We start from the raw sequence: 9,468 nt of genomic DNA, 5'->3' as shown, positions 1-9,468 counted from the left end.
CTCTGCATTGCTTTAATCTGACTTTGAACACTTGGGTACAAGGTGGAAGTTATCCAGACACCAGTACAAGATCTTTCTCACAGTCTGTATATAATGCTTTTGTTTTGTGATGTATTTTCTGTTGAACAGTGCGGGGTGAAGAGGCTGAGCTATACGCTACTGTAGCTATTCCAGCAGTGCTGCATGCATACTGAGATATTAGAACCTAATATCTATAGATATTAGGCTCTAAACATATTATCTCAGTATGCCAGCAGTGCTGGCATACTTATTAGAACCTAATATCTATTATAGCTATTATAGGTTCTAATATCTCAGTATGCCAGTACTGCTGGAATTCAGAGGTTCGCTATGGTGCCAGCGAACCTCTGAATGGCACTCCCATTGCTAGGTAGGGTGGGGTAATGCATCGAGGAGATTTGATAAATTCTAGTGTCAAGTTTCCCAGTACTGGGTCAAAGAACCTTGTAAAAAAATCTCACTATGTCTATGCAGGGGCGTAGGCAGGATTTCCAAAAGGGGGGTTCTGCCCTAAGTATAGAATTTCGTAGGTGTGCACATGTAAACACGTGTACACGTGTAAACATGTGTATTCTTATAAATTCATTCGCAATAGCGAGTAGAGGTACTTGAATTCCTCTGCCTGAAGACCTGTAGCTACCCATTTCAGTGGATTTGTGTAAGTTAATTCAGTTCTAGTTAACCAGTATCACGATTTAAAAAACTTAACTCTGAAAAGGGAGTTCGTCCGAACCCTTTGAACCCCCCCTGGCTACGCCCCTGCTATGAGAGATGTTTATAGGGGGATTTGATTTATCTATGAAATTTTTTTACTATTGCTTTCTGGCGACAAGCTGCGGCTACCCACAATTAATTACCTCAGCCTGTAGAAACCTTTTTGGCTTCTTCAAACTATAACATAACACTTTTGGAGTGATGGATGGATGATGGGTATAGAGCTTCTGGTAACAGGGAACACACCTGTTACCATAGGAACTATTATTAGTATAAAATGTAATCACCTTTTACATAAGCCTATCGTACATTCATTAATCTACATAAGCAAGGCTGTTTCAGCTAAAGCATTTATTAACTACTATACAATAAAGCATGTGGATGCTAGTGCATATATAGTTCATTGTCATGCACTAGAGTTACACTGCTAATATACCAAAGGGTTAAAGTTTGGTGTTATATATCAGCTATAGTTTGATTATTTCTCTCGTCTATCTAGCTAAACTATTGAATACAAAAATAATGAGGTTGTGTGGTTGATAATAAATTATTGGTAGCATGCCACCCATGGGGTTCCAGGTTTGAAAGGAACATTACTTACATCTCTTTCCACAGACTAACAATAACCATCAGAATGAGATCGTAACAAAAGAAGTTGATCATAATACTAACAGAACCACCTCATTTGTACTTTGTAATGTGTGCTATGAGATGCCAGTTGACACAGCGTTGATACCCTGTGGACATGCTAGAGTCTGCACGAGGTGTGCCCAACAGACCATCACCAGTGGAGGAAGGTGTCCATTTTGTAGGGAACCTGTCACTGGTACATTGAAGATTTACACTTAACACCATACACTAGCACATACACTCACACACACATGCACAATAACATAGTTTTGTCAGTTATATCAGAATTCTAGTAATTTGGTGTGACTGTTTATATGTATTACAGTGGATCCTCACCAATCAGAACAACTATGTTCTCAAGTTGACAAAGTCTGTTCAGATTAGTAAATTTGTCAGAGGAGGGTGGACACGCGCACGTGAACGCATACATATGTATTAAAAGTATAACTAAGCCTCCAGCGAAGTTTAAATAAGTACCATTCGAAAGTGTGCTAGATGTTTAGTATATTTCGCCGGTCTGCTCCACTCTTCCCCGCTATTCCCGGCACGTAAATCGCTCTTGAATTTATAGAGGATCACGTGTGCAGTAAGTTTGTCGGTGGAATCGATGCGTTGCACTCTAGAGACATCTTATAAGCTTGTATTCGAACCCAAAAATCGTTGAAGAAGGTATTATGTGCCTCCTATGCTCGCTCCCATGGAATTAAAGAAAGGAAAGCGGACGCCGCTAGCGTGTCCTCATTGAGAATCAAGCAGGAAATAAGACACCTTCGTACTCATTTTCTTCCGTTTGTCACAAGAAGCACAAGATAAATTAGTGTGGCTGTTGCTAAACAGTTTTAATCACTTCATTTTAGTTTTGGTATTAGAAATATTCAATTAACGGTAATAGTTTTTAGTAGCGCTTATATCGTGTCTACCCTAGGATGGCCAGTCACTTTTGAGTCAGTATTTGATAGTAGAGGCATGCATTCAGACAAAAATACGAAGTCTGGCACTGTTCTTTCTTTATGCGCGGGCTCACTAGGCACTGCAATGTTATTTAAAATGCAAACAAACAAAAATTTGGGATTTTAGAAATAAAAATTAAAGAAACAAGGGAGGTCACCTACACCTGCAGATAACCTATTGGCTCCTAATTCAGCTATTGTTCTTGCATGTCATTTATAAATGGTACCTAAATAAAGTTCTATGTATATATACTCGTTTCGTTGTGTAACAATCTGCACTCTATTCTAGCAGTGTTGATTTTTTATTCCATAATGAATCAATACCTCCAGCCCGCCTGCATGTGTTTAGAAAATGTATCTCCCTGTTAAAAAAAATACCCAAAACAATCAACTTTACCTGGTCTTATGTTATGAACTCTTGCTAAGTTGATAACTGCTTGCTTAGCTAGGACAATGAAATAATTTTTAATGATCTGTGCATATTGCACCTTGTCTAGTGGGATGCTGGCCACCAACACGACTAGCAAGCTACTTATTATTAGTGATTATTGTACAGAACTCAAAGTTGAGTGTAAAAGAACAAATTAATTATAAAGATTAGTTAAACTGTTCTTGAATTGAAACAAGGATTCTGACATTACCACAACACTTGGTAACCTGTTCCACATACAAATAGTTGATGGAAAAAATGAATGTTTATATGAGTCAATCCTGGTAGCTGGCTGAATGAATCTATGAAGATGGCCTCGGGAGATGTTGTTTAAGTTGGAGTAGGTTAGTGGTAAATTGTGCTGGATATAAATTAGTCCATGGATGATCTTGTACATCATTATCAATTTCATCTGATCTCTTCTTTCACGTAAAGTGGGCCAGTCTAGCTGTTGTGGGATGCTTGTAACACTCTGATATCTTGAATAACAGTTAACAGCAAACCTAGCTGCTCTTCTCTGGACAGCTTCAATGAATTGAATCTCATTGTTGCAATGTGGTGACCAAATACTGCATGCATACTCTAGAATAGGTCTTACAAGACTTGAATAGAGTGAACTCTTTATGTTGGTTGGGCAAGTATTGAAATTCCGTCGTATAAAGCCATACTTACTTATGTGTCTCTCGTTTGAGAGCAACGTATATGAACACATCTCCGCCTTTTGGTTTGACTGGTGGTGTGCAACAAACCCCAGTCACTTCCACTAATTCCTTGAAGAATCCCCGGCCGCTTCGTCGGTAGTATAGGGCGTACAACGGCTTCTACAGTAAGGAACAGGAACAGTAGGCTCCATAAAATCACATTAAGTTCGTTGCTTGATTTGCTGTAGCAGTGGCCATGCGCTTAATTTGCACCTGCAGGTGTCAACACGTGCTTCGTTATTCATGTTATTCCACGCGCCCCGCGCTGAGTTGTATTTTAGCGAAGTAGCTCCCGAGGCTACATTCCCGGTAGATGTGGTGTAGTGGTGTCCCAACTATTGGTACATGAAGGTCGCTCAATCTGTCAGTTCAAAGGATAGTCCAATAGAGCGTTATTTTTTACGTTCCGTCCCGTAAAGTAGTAATGTAGCATTTTCCGGAATTGTTCCGTCCCGTCCCTTCCCGTCCCGTTCCGGAAAGTAGGTATGCCCCGAACAAACTGGAACACTTCCGCGAGTATGAAAAAAAAATGTAATTGTATAATTTTAAACATGCAAACAATAATACTGTACATTAACACAATCCACCAGAAGCGGTAGGGAAAAGGAAGAGTGCGGCAGGGAGGGATGTGGTGGGGATAGTTGCATTTGAATTTTGACACATCAAAGACAAAGTATTGTTAGAATAAGGAAAAGATGGCATCCAAATCAGCTCTGCTTGCTGCTAAGGTAGTTAGGAAGATAGCAGTGTTGGACAGGAAAGGGCTGAGAAACGGAAGAAATAGATGGAGAAAAGTTAGGATGTGGTCTCAATTGAGCTAGTTGACTGGACTGGTGCTGGTGATGGGTTTTCGGTGCGAACGAGGTTTGAGAGGTGAGGGTTTTATTGAAGGCAGACTAGGATCTGGCTCCACTGTAAGTCCTGTAGCCAAGGATGGAGGAGCAGCCCCCTCAGACAACACCTCAGAAGCAGGGTAAATGGCCACATTAGGTAACCCTGATGAAACAGCATGTCCTCCCTTTTTCTTCACAATAGTTCTCTGAAGTTGTAGAGAAGGCACCAAATCAACTGGGTCCGATGGCTCTTTTGTGAGTAATTGCTATCGTGTTATTTATATGTGTTCAATCTCAACTATACAAATACAAATGTGATTACAAAAGTTAAAGGTGACGGACAAGCTTATCATCTGGTGCATTATATTATACGTAGATCAGCTGACCATGCTCATTTAATAATAATGGTTTGATAGATTATCCTGGCTCTGGATGGGTGAGCATGCACTGCCGACGACATCTAAAATGGTGCTTTAATTTATTTATTGGACACAATATTAACTATAAGTTAGCTAGCTAAGATGACAGGGATCCAATAAAGAATTTCATTGATTCATTCATTATGATCGATGCAAAATTTGAAGGAGCTTGGATCTGGGTTTAGAATCATGTCCTCTTGTAAAATTGATTGGTGACAAGATAAACAGTTTTGTAGAGCCCATGCATGTGTAGCTAGGTGTTGCTTTAGAATCTTAAAAGTCCCAGTCAAGTCTCCACATTCTTGTCTACAGTGCATGGCTTAAGATTCCAGATATGTTCTTGGTTCACTATTATTGAGCCAGTATTAATTTTGTAGCACGAAGCTGAATTTTCTCCAGCATATCTATGTCCTTAGCATATTCTGCGACTGGACTCCAAGCCTGGATGCTGTACTCAATATGTGGTCAGATATACATTTTGTAAAGGAAGCTATACTCATAATTATGTTCATTTAATAGTTGCAAGACTTTGTGTTGCTTTATCTGGCATGCAGCATGGTACAAGGTGAAAGTTATAATTATATCCAGACATCAAGATCTGTCTCACTATCTGTAGTGCTTTTGTAATATGATGTTGTTTTCTATTCAATGAGGGAGGGGTGACATACTGAAGAGCTAGATTATACACTGTAGCTACTCCAGCAGTGCTGACATACCGAGATATTAGTTATGGTGCCGGTGAACCTCTGAGTGGCATTCTCACTGCTAGGTATAGGATGGGGCAATACATTGAGGCAATTTGATTCTAGTGTAAGTTGCCCAGTACTGGAACAAAGAATCTTGTCAAAAAACCCACTAGTATGTCTAAGAGAGATATTTATAGGGGGATTTGATTTATCTATGAATCATCAAATGCTTCGGGGATGGGGCAAGACATAAAATTAGTGTTGAATCTCCACTCAGTAAATGGGAGTGGGGAATGGAGCTTGAAATTGATAAGTGCATAGGGATACTAACTACCTCAACTGAGTGCTAGTCAGCAACTGAACATGTTACACGTGCACAGATGCACAGTAGCAGCTACACCCTGGCTTGCATGTATATAATACAAAGTCTCTAACTTTCAGTTTTCATCACTAGAAAAGGCCACCTGTGATGAATACGTACCTCAGTTCTGAAGTAATGCTTCTTCTGATTACCATGCAGTTTTGAATGATGTAGCTAAACACATGCGGTGTGTTCTAATAGTTAGGCAGTAACTAACTTTAATAGGTATTATGTCTGCATATACAGTATATATGTATATAACTAACTAAAATCTACACACTGCTGTTTATGCAGCTTATATTATATACTATAAATATACTATAAAGTACTGATAACATTAATTTCAATAGCATACATGACAGTTCCAATTGACTGAAGAAACATCCAAGCCCCCACACTATGCCCCTACATACTATAAATTCTATTATTATTTACTTTTGGGTGGGCTGTTTCCTCATTTGCACCATTTATATTGCTAGGAAAATTCTTGCCCAAGGAAACATAACAGCAACTGGGCATCACCAACTCCCAATTATTGAATCTGGAATACATGCAATTACTAGGTGATTACCATTGATCACACACATGGCATTTAAAATTTTGTTTAATTGTCACTTTAAGCTAAGCTAAGCTATTGTATTATTGTGACTTCTTTTCATCTTGTTTTTAAGATTAGTTACTGTATGTACTTATATCAAGCATCTTGTGTTCTATATGGCTACAGTATATACTGGGTGACTAAATTACTTTGTATATGATTCACTAATTTATTGTGTAATGACTGCTTTGATAATGAAATCTAAATCCCAGTGTGTATGCTGGGAAATAAGCTTGATAGAGCAGCTATGCCACTGTGCAATAAGTTAGTTATCACATGCACCCAGTGATAAGTAATTTATCGGAGCCACTCAGACTAGTTCATGACATTATAACAACCATTAATGGTGTTTTTTACCAATGGAGCAAATAACCAGATATGGGAAAGCTAATAGGTACAAAAAAACCTGTATAACACTTACACCTGCTTGCTAAATCTAAATGAAGTGTTAATGATGATGAGATATGTGACATTTTGTGCAGCGGAAATTCTGCTAGGGGTGGATCTAGGGGTTTCTGAAACTAGTCAAGTATATTCAGGCAATCAAAATTGATTTTGCTTTGACTTTCAAAGGTACCAAAGGTTCAGATTGAATACTCTAATAGAGCAGTCAACTACCGTAATAGAAAAGTGTTACGTTGTACATAATTTTACTTTACCACAGTAAAATTAATCTAAAATTGTACCCCAGAGTGTTTAAGACCTGAACTCCCCTAGATTTAAATGGGAAACCTGTCACCAGAATTCCTTAAGTTGCCCTTATCTGCTGAAGCTATAACAAATTAAGAAAATTCTCACAATTTTTGATTATGAGAATGAAATATAAGGAAGATAGTATTAATCAGTCCTCATGTGTATAACAATTATACATACATAAAAACATATCTATAGTGGGTCTGTATAGCCTGTAACACTGTTGGTCTGTTGCACACATTACAACAAAATATTGCCTGTGTTATAAAACAAAGTAAATATATGGCACTGTTTGTTGATACATATGATGCATTGATTGTTAACAATCAGCATGTATAGCTGCTTATTAGCCAATTTTAGAAACACCAGTAATTATTTGCATTTGTTAACTAAAACAACATAATGGCTATCAAATAATCAAAGAACTGTTTTTGCAATACAGGCAGTTATACAGGGAAACCTGTGTATTATATATAGACACCTCGGGACTGACCAAAAGTGTCAACTTTGTTATCGAGGCATCCTTGCCTGCTAAGGCATACTTTGGGACCTTAACTATTGTCCAGGTTATGTATATAGGTCTCCTTATTTTTAGTGTCCTGGTATTCTACTGTATAATTATTGACCTGATAATCAGGATACTTTTGGCCAATCCCAAGGTGTACTTAATGCACAGGTTAAACGTTTCACTGCATGTACTATGGCAAAGCAGTGTGCAATGTAGACAAATAGTGCTGTTTAAGCTGAGAGGTAATTACGTACTTAATCATGCTACCTTAATGTGTATATACATATAAAATGATGACTAGTTTTGAAATTGAGCCATCACATAAGCATACTTATCATTGATTCTATGGCACATTTATATATGCACACATTACGGTGTGCAAGAATCAATGGCATTGTCAAGATACTCTACGACTGAGTCTGAGTCAGTGGTGGAAGTCAGAACACCATGAGAGGATGTGAGGCAGCTGCACATGTAACGAAACAAAATTATGTTCCTCCAGAGGTTGATGGATACCTCCTGGTGGATGTAAGTAATGCATTTAATGAATACAACTTACAAGTCACTCTATGCAATGGTGTCTATCTCTTGCTCCTGTCTTGATTAACACTTATTGTAGTGATGCAGTACAATAAGTGTTAATCAAGACAGGAGCAAGAGATGGACACCTTTGCATAGAGTGACTTGTAGGTTGAATTCATTAAATGCATTTATTTACTTGCATCCACCAGGAGGTGTCCATCTCTTGCTCATGTCTTGATTAACACTTATTGTATTGATGCAGTCTTGTTCACAGGTGGCCAGACAATCTTTTCCTGTGAGGGTACATCACCTGGCCATGGCAATATACATCATTGGCACACCGCTGACTCTCATAACTCGTCTTGCTGGTTGAGCTTAAACTTAAATAATGGTGGGATTTGTTGCTGTCTTTGGATTTCCACCATAATTCATGATATTTTATTATGTTCTGTGCTTGCTAATTCCATCCTCTGTATATATCTGAGTCTGCTTTCCTTTACAGAGCAGCTAGAATGGCTAGCTACCTCAATCATATCCAACGTCTAATGCAAATTTTATTGTTTTTATTTATTTATTTATTTATTTACTGATTTATTTATTTATATTTATTTATTATAGACAGCATTCTGGGGTCATGCATGCATATACGTAGACACAGTTCCAGTCATGCATTTGAGGTTTTTCATCATTTTCGATTATTGTCGGACGAATTCCAAAAGTAAGCGGGGGACCGTTGCGTCATTTGACTCATTTCTGCAACACTGCACTGAGCTAGGTGTCCGTAGCTCGACGGTAAATGGTTCGTGCAGACTCTGAGGTACCCGGCACGTACGTACGTAGCTATATACGTAGCCTATAGCTAGAGACCTTTTATACACTTGTCAATTTCATGCCCCCCCCCCTCTCCCCCACCCCCGGGGGACAGGGGATTTGACAAATCGTGGTGTCAAATTCCCCAAAACTGGGGCAAAATCGGCTGTCAAATCCCCACTATGTCCCCACCCCCATAGTAGGGGATTTGACAACATGCGACTAGTAATAAACCTGCCATGTAGCTAGTAAAATTATATAGCAAGTGCGATTTTATTGTTTAGAAATGCAACTACCGAAGTTCGGTCAGTGAATTGGACAACTGTTGCTTATTACTATAGATGACTTTGCCAAAGCAGTAGATCAGAAATTCCAAGTGGATGTAGGCATTCTAGATGTTTCAAAAGCCTTTGACAAAGTATCACATCCCAGCTTGCATCCCAGACTATATATTACACAAATTGAACCATTATGGGATTAGGGAAAATGTTAAACTGGCTAAGAGCATTAAATTTTTATCTGACCGAACACAACAATTAATAGTGAATGGCTCACTGTCCTCCCATTGTAATGTAACATCATGCAGGTGTAC

The 9,468-nt window shown here is 38.6% G+C and overlaps 1 protein-coding gene across 1 annotated transcript in view; it reads right to left on the bottom strand.

Annotated features, from left to right (window-relative positions):
- Positions 1-9,468, bottom strand: part of LOC136263694 (uncharacterized) — a 191,001-nt gene that overhangs the window by 161,596 nt on the left and 19,937 nt on the right. The window lies entirely within an intron of this gene.

The sequence above is a fragment of the Dysidea avara genome, chromosome 8 (genome assembly GCF_963678975.1).
Source record: "Dysidea avara chromosome 8, odDysAvar1.4, whole genome shotgun sequence".
Classification (NCBI taxonomy): domain Eukaryota; kingdom Metazoa; phylum Porifera; class Demospongiae; order Dictyoceratida; family Dysideidae; genus Dysidea; species Dysidea avara.
The sequence above is the reverse complement of the archived record's forward strand: the minus strand, read 5'-3'. Positions and strand labels throughout refer to the sequence as shown.